Source organism: Schistocerca serialis, chromosome 1 (assembly GCF_023864345.2).
Source record: "Schistocerca serialis cubense isolate TAMUIC-IGC-003099 chromosome 1, iqSchSeri2.2, whole genome shotgun sequence".
Lineage (NCBI taxonomy): Eukaryota > Metazoa > Arthropoda > Insecta > Orthoptera > Acrididae > Schistocerca > Schistocerca serialis.
Genome location: NC_064638.1, coordinates 106,896,654 through 106,909,353, shown reverse-complemented (window position 1 = coordinate 106,909,353; position 12,700 = coordinate 106,896,654).

Sequence of the window (12,700 nt, the reverse complement as noted above, 5' to 3'; positions counted from 1 at the left end):
GTTTTATGAATTTATTTTTAAAAGTATAGACAGTGGAAGCTAAAAATTCCTGTGATGTCTCTCCTGCTCAGAGTCGTCCCGTTTGACGTCCTACCCCCCCTTAAAATCAAATCAAAACATTCAGTTGAGCTCTTTCTTACCACTTAATCGGAATGCCTTAAACAAAGTCCTGAACTCAATAAACGTTAAACGTGATAGGAAAGTGCACAGTGGTTAAAAACTAACCTTCAGTCTAGAAGCTACAAAGTTAAGATTGTTCAAAGTGCAGTCAGTATAAAAGTTACAAGGAGTTGGAAGACAGTAACGGACGATCTCTGAAGTACAGCCACAGATGCATAAGCTAGGGCGCTCACTTTCTGCCTTTACTGAGCTTAACTCTCTTAAGACTCCGCTAGTAGGCGCTTGCGAAATGCGAAGAAACCTCGGCAGCCGTAGCTTCGAAGAGACAAATTCATCGGTAATCAACTGAAAGGTATGTGGGAGTATGTCACCTCATACTACTGTGAGCAGGGCGTGAGTGAATACATGCCTTCTAATCCCCCGTAGAGGAAGGTTTATTTTGATTATAAGAATTACCGTTACTAATCATTTTCATTTAATAAATCTGACCAGAGGAGATTTAGCAGTAGACACTGTTGGGCGATGCACCGCTTTATTTAGAATTGTGGCTCGATATGGTCGCAAGGTCGAGCCAAACATGTCTTGCATGCCCAGCAGCGAAACTAGCTGCCAAAATAGACGTGCCGAGCAGTTCTGCAGGCTTTTCAGGCTAGCATTGACATGTAATGCGAATAATGTAATAAAACAAGGTGGAAAATAATTATAATAATCTGCTAAATAACCGCTGTGGATGACACCAAATGACTGATGAAACTGAATAAACTGATTTATATAGTCAGTGAGGCACACAAATTAAGAATGGCGGTCCTAAAATTCATTCAGAAGTGAAATAAAAATGATTCCCAGTTGCAGTTAAGCTTACGTAAAAGCACAATTAAAATGGTACCAGAATAACCAAATACCACCTGAACGTCACCGGACCTCGAAAACTGGAGTCCTCTTCTGCTAAACTAATATTCGGCAGCTCGTAAAAATATGACGCCCACTATGGTGATCAACATATTAAAACACGCAAAATATTAATTCCCTGAATGCAACCAATCCAGGTTAAGGTTCAATGCCGTACATCGTCTAAATCTCATGAAATGTTAAATTTCTAGTCACTTCACCGATTTTGTGTCGCACTTGGCTTGCAATTTTTAAAGGTACCAACAAATAATCACTCGGCAGCTTGCCACTCAAATTCTATCACTTTCACAGGTTTGGAACTGCGCTACCAGCTCTCAAACACGTTACCTCTCGACTGATCCATACGGGTAGATCGCCAGACGCAGAACGGTCTGGAGTAACTCCTCGCTCGCGCTTTTAAAATCTCCTTTCACCGCAACAAAATGCGTAACGTACTTAAAATACGGAAAATGAACTATGACTCGAAGAAAAAATAAATTACATATTTCTCAAATAATTTAAGTAAGCTTTTACTTCCGGTCCCCATCAGACCAAACACATCGTTGTAAACGTAATCAGTTAAAACAAGAATTTTGTGCATGTACGCTTTCGACAAATAATGAAGGCATAGCTGTTAAGACAGTCAGAACAAAGTTGGCTTAATCAGAAGGTGCGTCTTTAATGGTCTACTAAGTATGAAATACGAAAAGCAATTTACGTCTAAAGTTAGTAGGTTTTAGTACAGCTGAATTAACCTCAATTTTAAATAAATTAGAAGTAAAATATCTTAGACGTGTCTTAAGTGGAGGTATATTTAAATGAATGCCTTACAGGATTCATTTGATGTGGAAACATGATCTGACACAATTACATACTTAAAATATTAAGTTCGAAAACGTGACAACTCAATAAAATACGTATAAATGTGTGGCTTTCAGGGATTATAGCTAAGGTACGAAGCTCTCATCCAGTAGTTCATTTAGATGCCTCGAAACGTTCAGCTGTTCGAAATTTTCAATCGTGCTCATAAGAATATTCAATTATTGACTCCCCAACTGGAGTAGCTTTGGTTACCCAACTTCCATACCCCTAAATCATTCACCAAAGCCGCTCTGGCCTTAGGCGGCAGTTCGCGGTTCGGGCCAGCTGCGTGCCCTCGCCACGGCCAACAGTTAAAAGCCGGCCGCTGTGGCCGAGCGGTTCTAGGCGTTTGTCCGGAACCGCGCTGCTGCTACAGTTGCAGGTTAGAATCCTGCCTCGGACATGGATGTGTGTGATGTCCTTAGGTTAGTTAGGTTTAAGTAGTTCTATGTCTAAGGGACTGATGACATCAGATATTAAGTCAGATAGTGCTTACAGCCATTAACACTTAAAACTCCAGCGATTTCAATAACTTCAGGAGAATGGCAGCTAGCAGGCGTCTGCGTCACGCTACAATGATCCGTACAGTATTAATAAATCTAAAACATTACTCCATTTGATAGTACTTTGGTTATTAAGCGACAGACTGGTACAGAATGAAATTTTTTTCTGAAATCAAGAAACGACACGTCCAGCTCTTTTCCTTGATCCGTGGCTGTCAAGATATGAAGTAGGAAAACCACAAGCTTTCTCGTGACCGCTGTTCCTCGCAATCTATGCTGGCTGGCTTATTGCTGGACGGTATCTGTGTGGATCACTTCTGCTCCCCTTCTTGTAGGTGGGTGTAACCTGCACTTCATATAAATTACAGGGCAAAGTTTTTTCTTTCTAGGGAACTACGGCTAGAGATAGCAAAATTTACTTACAGATTCTGTATTGAATCATACGGGAAGCCACTCGGCCCTAGGCTGCTAAGTTTCAGCGATTTCAGGTTTTCCCTTAACGTCACTCACGCTAAAATTTATCTTTTCAGGTAGCTAGATTTTTAATTTGTTCTAAATCATATAATACAACGGAATAATTTCATTAGTTACTTGCGGTAGGTAGAGAACGAGCCCGCTTTTATGATTTAGAAGTATTAGTAAAGACCAATGGCAGGCAAAACTTTTGTCGTAGCCTGCAATTAGAAATGTTGCCGATATTCGACTGTAATGTCTTACGAAAATGGCAAATTGAACTCAGTGACTGGATGAGTTAAACACGGTCGTGTCTACTTTGCACAAACAACTTACATTCTTCCGAGAACGTTTTGTCGTTTGCAGCTATAACATCATTAAATAGATAGAGCGTTACTTAGTGTCCATACGACGCAGTTTTAAGTCGTTCTGTTGATGATCGATGACGGCTACACCGCTTAAGAATATAAAACATGGTTTGTGGTTGTGTCAAAATACCAACTGAACGTAAAATCTTGCGGGTTGTTAAGTCGACGTTTCGATGCCTTTCTGGGATAGTCTTCAGGATTTCGTGGTTCCATGGTTAACTGTAAACTGTCAAAGACCCGTTCGCGCTCTTCTGTAAACGGAAGTTTTACCGCGCTTATGCTGGTGGAGTGATGTTTATATTTGTTTTGATCACAGGGTGCTTCTCTTGCTTGGCTCGTCTCTCTTCTATCCAATGACGGTGGCCCGCCAAAGACAACACGACACTGGTCTTTGGCATTGTTCATTTAACCTTGGATACCACAAGATCCTGAAGAAGATCCCAGCTGATGGTTCCAAACGTGGGTAGCATAGTAGAAATATTCCACGGCTTGATAAGCTAGAATATCTTAACTTCAGTGAAAATGGCCTCGAAAGCCTTAAGACCTACACAAAATGTTAGGCACTAACTCCAAGCAAAATGTTACTTTTTCGAAAAACAGTGAAATAAATGTAACCAATTATGGCAGGGACCGGATAAAAGTTTTTTAAATGAAATTGTTGAAGTTGAGATGGAAAACCCCGTTTGTCGTAAACAGCTGTTATCCATTCAAAACGTATGGTGTGTATTTTTATCAGTTACAGATGGGCTCGTGACATAAGGCCACTTTACTTTCCTGTGTTCGCTTAACACAGCCTACTTTTCCTTTGCATCGAGTTGAGGTGATTAACCACTTATCATTGACAATAGAGTAGATGCACTGTGGTATAGACATTTTTCAGTTCTTTATTTAGAGATCTACTTAAAAGGGAACCTCCCCTTCGCACCCCCCTCAGATTTAGTTAAAAGTTGGCACAGTGATTAGGCCTTAAAAAACTGAGTACAGATCAGTCGAGAAAACAGTAAGAAGTTGTATGGAACTACGAAAAAAATAAGCAAAATAAGCAAAATGTACAAACTGAGTAGTCCATGTGCAATATAGGCAACATCAAGGATAATTTGAGCTCAGGAGCGCCGTGGTCCCGTGGTTAGCGTGAGCAGCTGCGGAACGAGAGGTCCTTGGTTCAAGTCTTTCCTCGAATGAAAAAATTACTTTATTTTCGCAAAGTTATGATCCGTCCGTTCGTTCATTAACGTTTCTGTCCACTATAAAAAGTTTGTTTTGCGACCGCACCGCAAAACCGTGCGATTAGTAGACGAAAGGACGTGCCTCTCCAATGGGAACCGAAAACATTTGATCGCAAGGTTATAGGTCTACCGATTCCTCCACAGGAAAACACGTCTGAAATGTTGTGCGTCACACGACAGGAATATGTTGTCGACCCACCTAACTTGTACACTTGGCGAATGGGTAAAAAGATTCTTCTACCTTGCCCGATTTAGGTTTTCTTGTGGATGTGATAATCACTCAAAAACAGTGATGAAAACATAAGTTCGTCACATAAACTGCAACAAATTAACTGTCTGAAATTTAAAAAAATTAAGCTTTTTAGTCTAGGGAAGACTTCAACCAATGACCTCTCGTTCCGCAGCTGCTCACGCTAACCACGGGACCACGGCTCTCCTTAGTTCATTCTTTTCTCAATGCTGCCTATCTTGCGCATGGACTACTCAGTTTGTATATTTTGCTTATTTTCTTCATAGTTCCACAACTTCTTCCTTTTTTCTCGTTTGATCTGTGTTCAGTTTTCAAGGCCTAGCCACTGTGCCAACTTATAACTAAATCTGAGGGGGGTGCGATGGGGAGGTTTCCTTGTTAGGCTTTGTGACAAAACGCGCGCGTGGTATCGGTGACTCACAAATTGGTTAGAAGTACTCTTTTGCAGGTGACGCTCCAAAACATCATTGCATTTGACAGTAACGAATGCAATGCAAAACGAAGTAGTGCATGCCCAACATGGCCTAAGCGCAATTTTCTAAACGTACCTGCATTCAGCTTTTTAAGAAAGACGTGCCTTCAGAGAGGGCTTTCTATCTGCCACCAGTAACGGATGTCTTGTACCTTCTGTTTCCGCAATCAAGGTACAGTTGAAAGAAAAAGCAGAAATGTTCAAAATATCTCCAAATATATACGACTACTGTTCAGGAGCCGGAATAGTCGCTTGTCAGCTCGAGGCTTCCGTGACTCGTGCAGACCCGCCCAGCTGGTGTATTCACATCCCGTCCCGGTGGGTAACGGTGTGGCAACAGGAAGGGCATATGTAGCCGCCCCCACCCCCACCCCTAAAATTAACCGTGCCAAATCGTAAACTAGCCAAGACGACAGTGAGTAGATGCGGCACAAGGTCAAAAGTGAGAGGAGGAGAGTATATGATTCCAAACTGTTCTGGCGATGGCTCCAATGCATTAAACTTGGTTCTCTCGGCTTATCTGGCCGCTGAATCATCTACTCACTTTTCGAGAGGTGTACTTCCTAGTGGACGGAGCTCAGTACTTAGTACTTAAGGGGACGCAATCGACAGGTGTAAAAGTAATTTCAGGAATACCTCAAGCCGGTGTTACGGGATAGTAGTTTTTAACAATACATATAAATTACTAGGTGGACTACTTAGAATTCCAATAAGGCTGTTTGCAGGTGATGTTTCAGTACCAAAAGTTTGTAGAGTAATATAGTAAAACTTCTATAGGATGTATGATTAGGACAGCGACTGGTAGTTCACCGTGAGATTAAATAGATGTTAGGTACTGCGCATACTGTTCGATGACGTTATTGCTGAGAAACCTCTGGAAGCCGCAACAACCGCGAGATACCTATGAGAAAACGCTTAGCTAAAGTGATATGACCATATCAAACGAAATCTAGAGCCAGATTCCAGGCTCAAATTCATTGGCAAAATCTTCAAGGAGATGTAATTCGTTCACGAAATGAGTTGCTTACGAAATACTTAAGGGACAAATAATGAAAATTTGTTACTCTTCTTAACCAGGGGAAGGATTATCACAAAGGACAGTTTTCACCTAAGCTGTGCAGTATGTACACAGGGGACCAGCCACATTAGAGATTAATACACGCAGACGACACTGGCACTACTGCTCAAGGAAGGGCGTTGGATAGGTTTGAAAGAAAACTCAGAGGCTTTGCATACTTTGGGAACTGTGCGCCTTCCACCAAGTAAGGGCAGTTATCCCTAAATCAAACGAATTTCGGTTACATCATTTTTTTCACGCTAGGTTAACTGGACTGTTAAAACCACGCAAAATAACTGGTTTACGAATAACCGGTTTTCTGTTCTTACTCTATTTCCTGTAAAGAAAGGTAGACTAAGAATAAATATTGAAGAATTTTGACTCTCAATATATAGGGTGACAATTATTGAACTACATGAAATAAAATCATCATAACGTCTGAACGGTTTTCGTTAGGTCGTTCAAACTGCACGGTTGGCCACGGAGTATGATGGCAGTTAGTATGCTGTGTATGGTTTGGTATAGCGACGAAGCCCATTCTCATTTGGATGGGTCCACAACAAGCAAAACTGGCGCATTTGGGGGACTGAGCATCCGCATTTAGCGATCGAGAAGTCTCTTCACCCTCAACTGGTGACAGGTGTGCAGTTTCCAGTCACGGAACAATCGGTGCGATATTCCTTGACGGCACGGTGACTACCTATCGATAAGTGAAGGTTTTGGAAGAAGATTTCATCCTCATTACCCATTGTGACTGATTTCTACAATATGTGGTTCATGCATGACGGAACTCGAGCCCATCGAAGGGGGAGAGTGTTTGATGTCCTGGAGGAGTACTTCAGGGACCACATGTCAACCTAAATAAAAATAAGTGCCGTTTACATGTCGAATAAAGTGTACACACGACGTAATTTGTAACTAATTGGTTTTCTCATATAGTTCAACAATTGTCACTGTACATTTAAACCAAATATTAAGTTAAATACACAAATAGAAAAACACTTAGTCTGTCCACCTTCGTTGATTACCTCGAGAAGTGATAAGTGGTTCAATACTACCAAAAAAAAGAGTATTCTCATATTCATTTCAATTTTTTGAAACTAGACTCAAATATGACGTTGTATTCGGGCGTAATGCCACTATTTGGACAGTACGAATTGTCAGCACTAAAGGCTGCAATTGAGGTTGCAGAACTGTATTTTTCGTGTTAGCTTGGCCGTTTTCAGGTGTCACTAAAAATCCAGCACGGTAGCAAATCCGTTGTGGTGGGGCCGCCATGTACCCTGTTTGCAGCCCTCTGACAACACAGGGATCGCTCTGCTGACGCCTGCGCCGTTTACTCCCCATGTATGCCAAATAGTAGATGATCATCTCCATGGGACATCAGGACTTCTGGCAATGGCCATTCTGCCAGGTGGCCCTTGCTATGGCTGGATGGCGCCCATGGGGAGGGCCCTTGGTTGGAGTAGGTGGCATCAGGGTGGATGACACGCAATGAAGCGTGGCACATCTTCTCTTGCTGGTGGTCAACCACCAGCAGTCTGTAAGCGTTCGAGGGCTCATTTTAAAGCAAACGTTTGACCCCCAAATCGTTCCCATCCCTGCCCACACCATGGGAGGAACGAAAGGCAATGAATGAAAGTGAGACGAATTCGCCTAGGTATCGCGTCTGTACCTGAGCTGATGGGGAATCCTTCGTATCCGTGAAGCCTCAGTTCTTTGTAGATCATTTAGACAAGTTTGGGGAGATGGAGGGCTTGTCCAAAATGCGGTCCGGTTTTGTATTGATAGAAACGGCATCCTCTGTGAAGTCACGAGCCATGCTCGCTTGTAATAAGCTGGGGATGTTTGCGTTACTATCACGCCCCATAAAAGTTTAAATATGGTCCAGGGCATTATTTTCAGCAGGGATCTCCTTTTACAGTCTGATGACGAGCTGCGCGCCAACTTAGAGTGATGAGGGGTCTATTTCGTCTGGCGCGTCTACTGGGGTCTGAGGGATCACCAAGTTGCCACCGGTGCCTTCATCTTGGCTTGGAGGGTCACACATTACCTGGGAAGGTCAAGGTGATGGTGGGCTGCTGTGATGTCAAGCCATACATTCCTCCCCAGATGCGGTGCTTAAAGTGTTGGAAGTTCCGCCATATGTCTTCTCGCTGTACTTCCAGCCTCATATGTCGCATTTGTGGTCAACCACCCCATCCTGATACTCCATATGCCCCGTCTCCCATCTGTGTCAACTGCGGGGAGCACCATCCCCCTTGCTCACTGGACTGTAAGATTCTCCAGAAGGAACGGAAAATATTGGAATACAAGACCCTGGATAGGCTGAACTACACTGAGGCTAAGCGTAAGTTTGAACAACTACATCCAGTACGCATGATGTCCACTTATGCCGCCACTGTCGCTCCTGTTACAGTTCCCATAGCTGCACCACACACTGTCAGCTCTTAGAGCCAGAGAACAGCACCTGCCCTTTGATGGTATGGGGCACTTCACTCCCTGTTGCTGCCGCTCCATCTACTTCAGGAGCAACCCCCCCCCCCCTCCCCAACCAATGGGGACATCAGTTCCATTTTCCCAGCTGGAGAAGTGTAACACTACTTTGGCTCCTCTCGCCAGGAAGAGCTCCCTTGGGGACCTCCGTTCGCCACTTCCGACCGGTTTAAAAGTGGACACCCACAAGTGGCTCAACCAACCACCAGTCGCTGATCATAGGGCCTCACGGTCGTCGTCTCACCCTGAGACTGACCCAGTGAAGCCCTCCCACCCTGAACCACCAAAGGCACGGCGAGAGAAGCTGAAAACGGAAACGGATCCCAAGAATCCCGACACTGCGGTGGCACCCTTCCCACCACTTCCTACAAGCTCAGCGTCTGAGGAAGAGGTCGATATTCTGGCGTCTGCTGAATACCTGGATCTCGCCGGTCCCACAGACGCCATGGATGACACTCGCGTGGGTACTGAGTCAGTGGCATCGAGTGAACAAGCAGCGTAAATTGCCTTTCCAGTCCCTCCACGCCTTACTCAGCTATGGACAATATCATACTCCAGTGGAACTGCAGCGGTTTCTTCCACAATCTAGCTGAGCTCTGACAACTTCTCAGCCTTCACCCTTTCCTCTTTATTGCTCTACAGGAAACTTGGTTTCCGGCAATGTGAACCCCCACCCTCCGTGGATATCGGGGTTATTATAGGAACCAGGCCGCTTATGAAAGGTTATCTGGAGGCGTCTGCGTCTATGTTCTACAATCCCTTCACAGCGAGTCTGTCCCTCTGCAAACACCTTTAGAGGCTGTCGCTGTTCGGGTGTGTACGCCACAGGCTGTTAGTGTCTCCAGTCTTTATCTTCCACCAGATGATGTCCCGCAGCATGTCCTGGCTGCGCTGATAGCGCAATTGCCGCCGCCTTTCCTGTTACTGGGCGACTTCAACGCCCATAACCCTCTGTGAGGTGGGTTAGTGGCAACAGGTGGAGGCGCGACCATTGAGAATGTATTGACACGGCAAGACCTCTCCATTTTAACTAATGGTGCGTCACACATTGCCGTGTGGCAAACGGCACGTACTCTGCCATCGACCTTTCGATCTGCAGCCCTTGCCTCTTACCTTCTGTCCAATGGAGTGTGCATGACGAACTGCGTGGTAGTGATGACTTTCCGATCTTTCTGTCACTGCTACAGCGTCCCACCAGGGGATCCACAACTCCTTTGTGGCTACGTGCGTAGTGAGCACGGGACCCCGAGCTAGTGTGGCCTTCCTTCCTTTCCGGGCTGCATACCTTCCCTTTCCGCATCCTTCCCCATCCCCCATCTTCGCCCCCCCTCATCACCTCTGGCTCTTTCCTTCCCTTTCTCCCCCTCTGGAAGTATGGTTTGTGCCTACGTCCGGACCCCCCTGCGGGTCCGGGGTAAGAATAGGCCCGAGGTATTCCTGCCTGTCGTAAGAGGCGACTAAAAGGAGTTTCAACCGTTTCGGCCTTCTATGTGATGGACCTTCTTGCGGTTTGACCTCCATTTTTCAAAATTCTACAGATGTACGAGCCTTTTGGGGAAGGACACCTTACATGGTGTACCACTGGTCCTAAGTGCACTAAGACCTTGGCGCTCAGCATTGCACCGGCGTTGTAACCATACCCACTATTCCTCAAATTGGGCCTAAACGCCTGATGGGTTGTCCAAGTTACGCCCATAGTGCATCTCCATCTGCACCAGCGATCATGATGGACTTTCCATGGCACCAGAAATCCAGCACGGTAGCCAGCCCGTTGTGGGGGGGTCGTCATGTACCCTCTAGGTTGTAGCCCCCTGACAACACAGGGATCGTACTGCTGATACCTGAGCTGCACCCTCCCCACGTCGGCCAAGGAGTAGATGCCCGTCTCCTTGGGGCATCAGGACTCCCGGCAATGGTCATCCTGCCAGGTGGCCCTTGCTGCGGCTGGGTGGCGCCCGTGGGGAGAGCCCCTGGTCGGAGTGGGTGGTATCGGGGCGGACGTTTCGCAGATGAAACGTCAACACGTATCAGGTCGCTCTGCGGCCGAGTCTTTCAAAAGAAAAGGTACCGTTTCCAGTTCTAGTTCTGGTTCTCCTGCCCTTTCCCCCTTGGCCACTCCATGGGAGGAGGGACAGGCCCGCCGGCTTGGGGCGAAGTACTTCCCCCGCTATTTGGTCTGTTCTCGAACCGATGGGGGGACGTTCGCCACCTCCAAGCCCATGTTCTGTGTTCAACACATTGAGGACGTCTTCGGGGAAATCGAGGCTCTCAGCAAGATGCGATCAGGGTCCGTTCTTATCAAGACCACCTCCGCCACACAGTCGGCGGCGCTCCAGGCGTGCGACCGCCTAGGGGACATCCCAGTATCCATTGTCCCACATCTGGCACTAAATAGGACGCAGGGGGTTATTTTTCATCGTGACCTCCTGCTACAATTTGATGAGGAGCTCAGGGCCAACCTGGAGCGCCGAGGCGTGCATTTCGTCCGGCGAGTCCAGCGCGGCCCCAAAGACCATCGCATCGACACCGGGGCCTTTATCCTCGTGTTCGAGGGGGACGTTCTCCCAGAGAAGGTAAAGGTGATGTGCTACCGGTGCGACGTGCGACCTTACGCCCCGCCTCCTATGCGCTGTTTTAGGTGTTTGCGCTTTGGGCACATGTTATCACGGTGTGAGGCTGAGCCCCTTTGTGGCGATTGTGGACGTCCTCTTCGTGAGGAACATACATGCACCCCACCACCTTGGTGCATTAATTGTCCTGGCGTCCACTCGCCTAGATCCTCAGACTGCCCCGCCTATCAGAAGGAGAAGAAGATACAAGTAATTAAAACTTTGGATCGGCTCTCTTATTCTGAGGCCAGGAAGAAATATGACCGCCTTCCTCCCGTGTCATTGACCACTTCGTTTGCCTCAGTTGTGTCCACTCCTTCCGTGGTATCCTCACCTCTATCCTGTCCCCCCTCCGCCTCCTCCACCCATCAGGGGGCTCTGCCTCCACCTCCCAAATCCCTCCCTTCCAAATCATCCTCCCGCGTGGCCCCCACCCCCACTGCCCCAGGGGCCACCCTTCCTCCTCCTCCTCCCCCCACGCCACCTGAGAAGCGATCCTCTTCTCAGGCGTCCATCGGGGAAACGTTCCGGACCCCAGCTTCCGAGGTCTGGCGTTCCAAAACGGACCCCGCGCGTGAGGACCTTCTTCGGGTCCAGCCCACCATCCCTGTGCCTCCTCGGCCTTCCAAGAAGGCCTCCAAGAAGAAGTCTCTATCCCCCTCTCCACCCCGTCGCGTTTCGTCTGACTCTTCATCCGTGAGTCGCTGCTCCCGGCCGTCCTCAGTTTCGCTGGGACGCTCTGCTGCCAGGCGCTCCGCCGGCCTTTCGTCGGCAAATGATGCGGCCCGTCCTAGACAACCAGGGACAGCGGCCGCAGCTGGCGACGAGTCGATGGAACCGGATCCGCCTCCCGTCGGTTGTAGCGTTTTTCCCTCGCAACCTGGCCCTCTGCGGCCGTCGAGGTGACCAGCTCTTCCCCCGTCTCGTTCCCCCAACTTTTTGACTAGCAATGGCGTTGTTTCATTGGAACATAAGAGGTATTCGATCTAATCGGGAGGAATTACAACTGCTCCTCCGCCTGCACTGTCCGCTCGTCCTTGGTCTCCAGGAAACCAAGTTGTGTCCGACTGACCGTATTGCCTTTACCCACTATACCTCGGAGCAGTATGACCTCACCCCTGTGGACGGTATCCCAGCTCATGGTGGGGTCATGTTGCTCGTTCGGGACGATGTATATTACCATCCCATCCCATTGACCACCCCACTCCAAGCAATAGCTGTCCGCATTACTCTTTCTGCTTTCACTTTTCAGTTTGTACCATCTACGCTCCGTCATCTGCTGTTAGTCGGGATGACATGATGCACCTGATCGTTCAGCTTCCCCCGCCGTTTTTATTGTTTGGCGACTTCAATGCCCATCATCCCCTTTGGGGCACTCCTGCGTCCTGTCCAAGAGG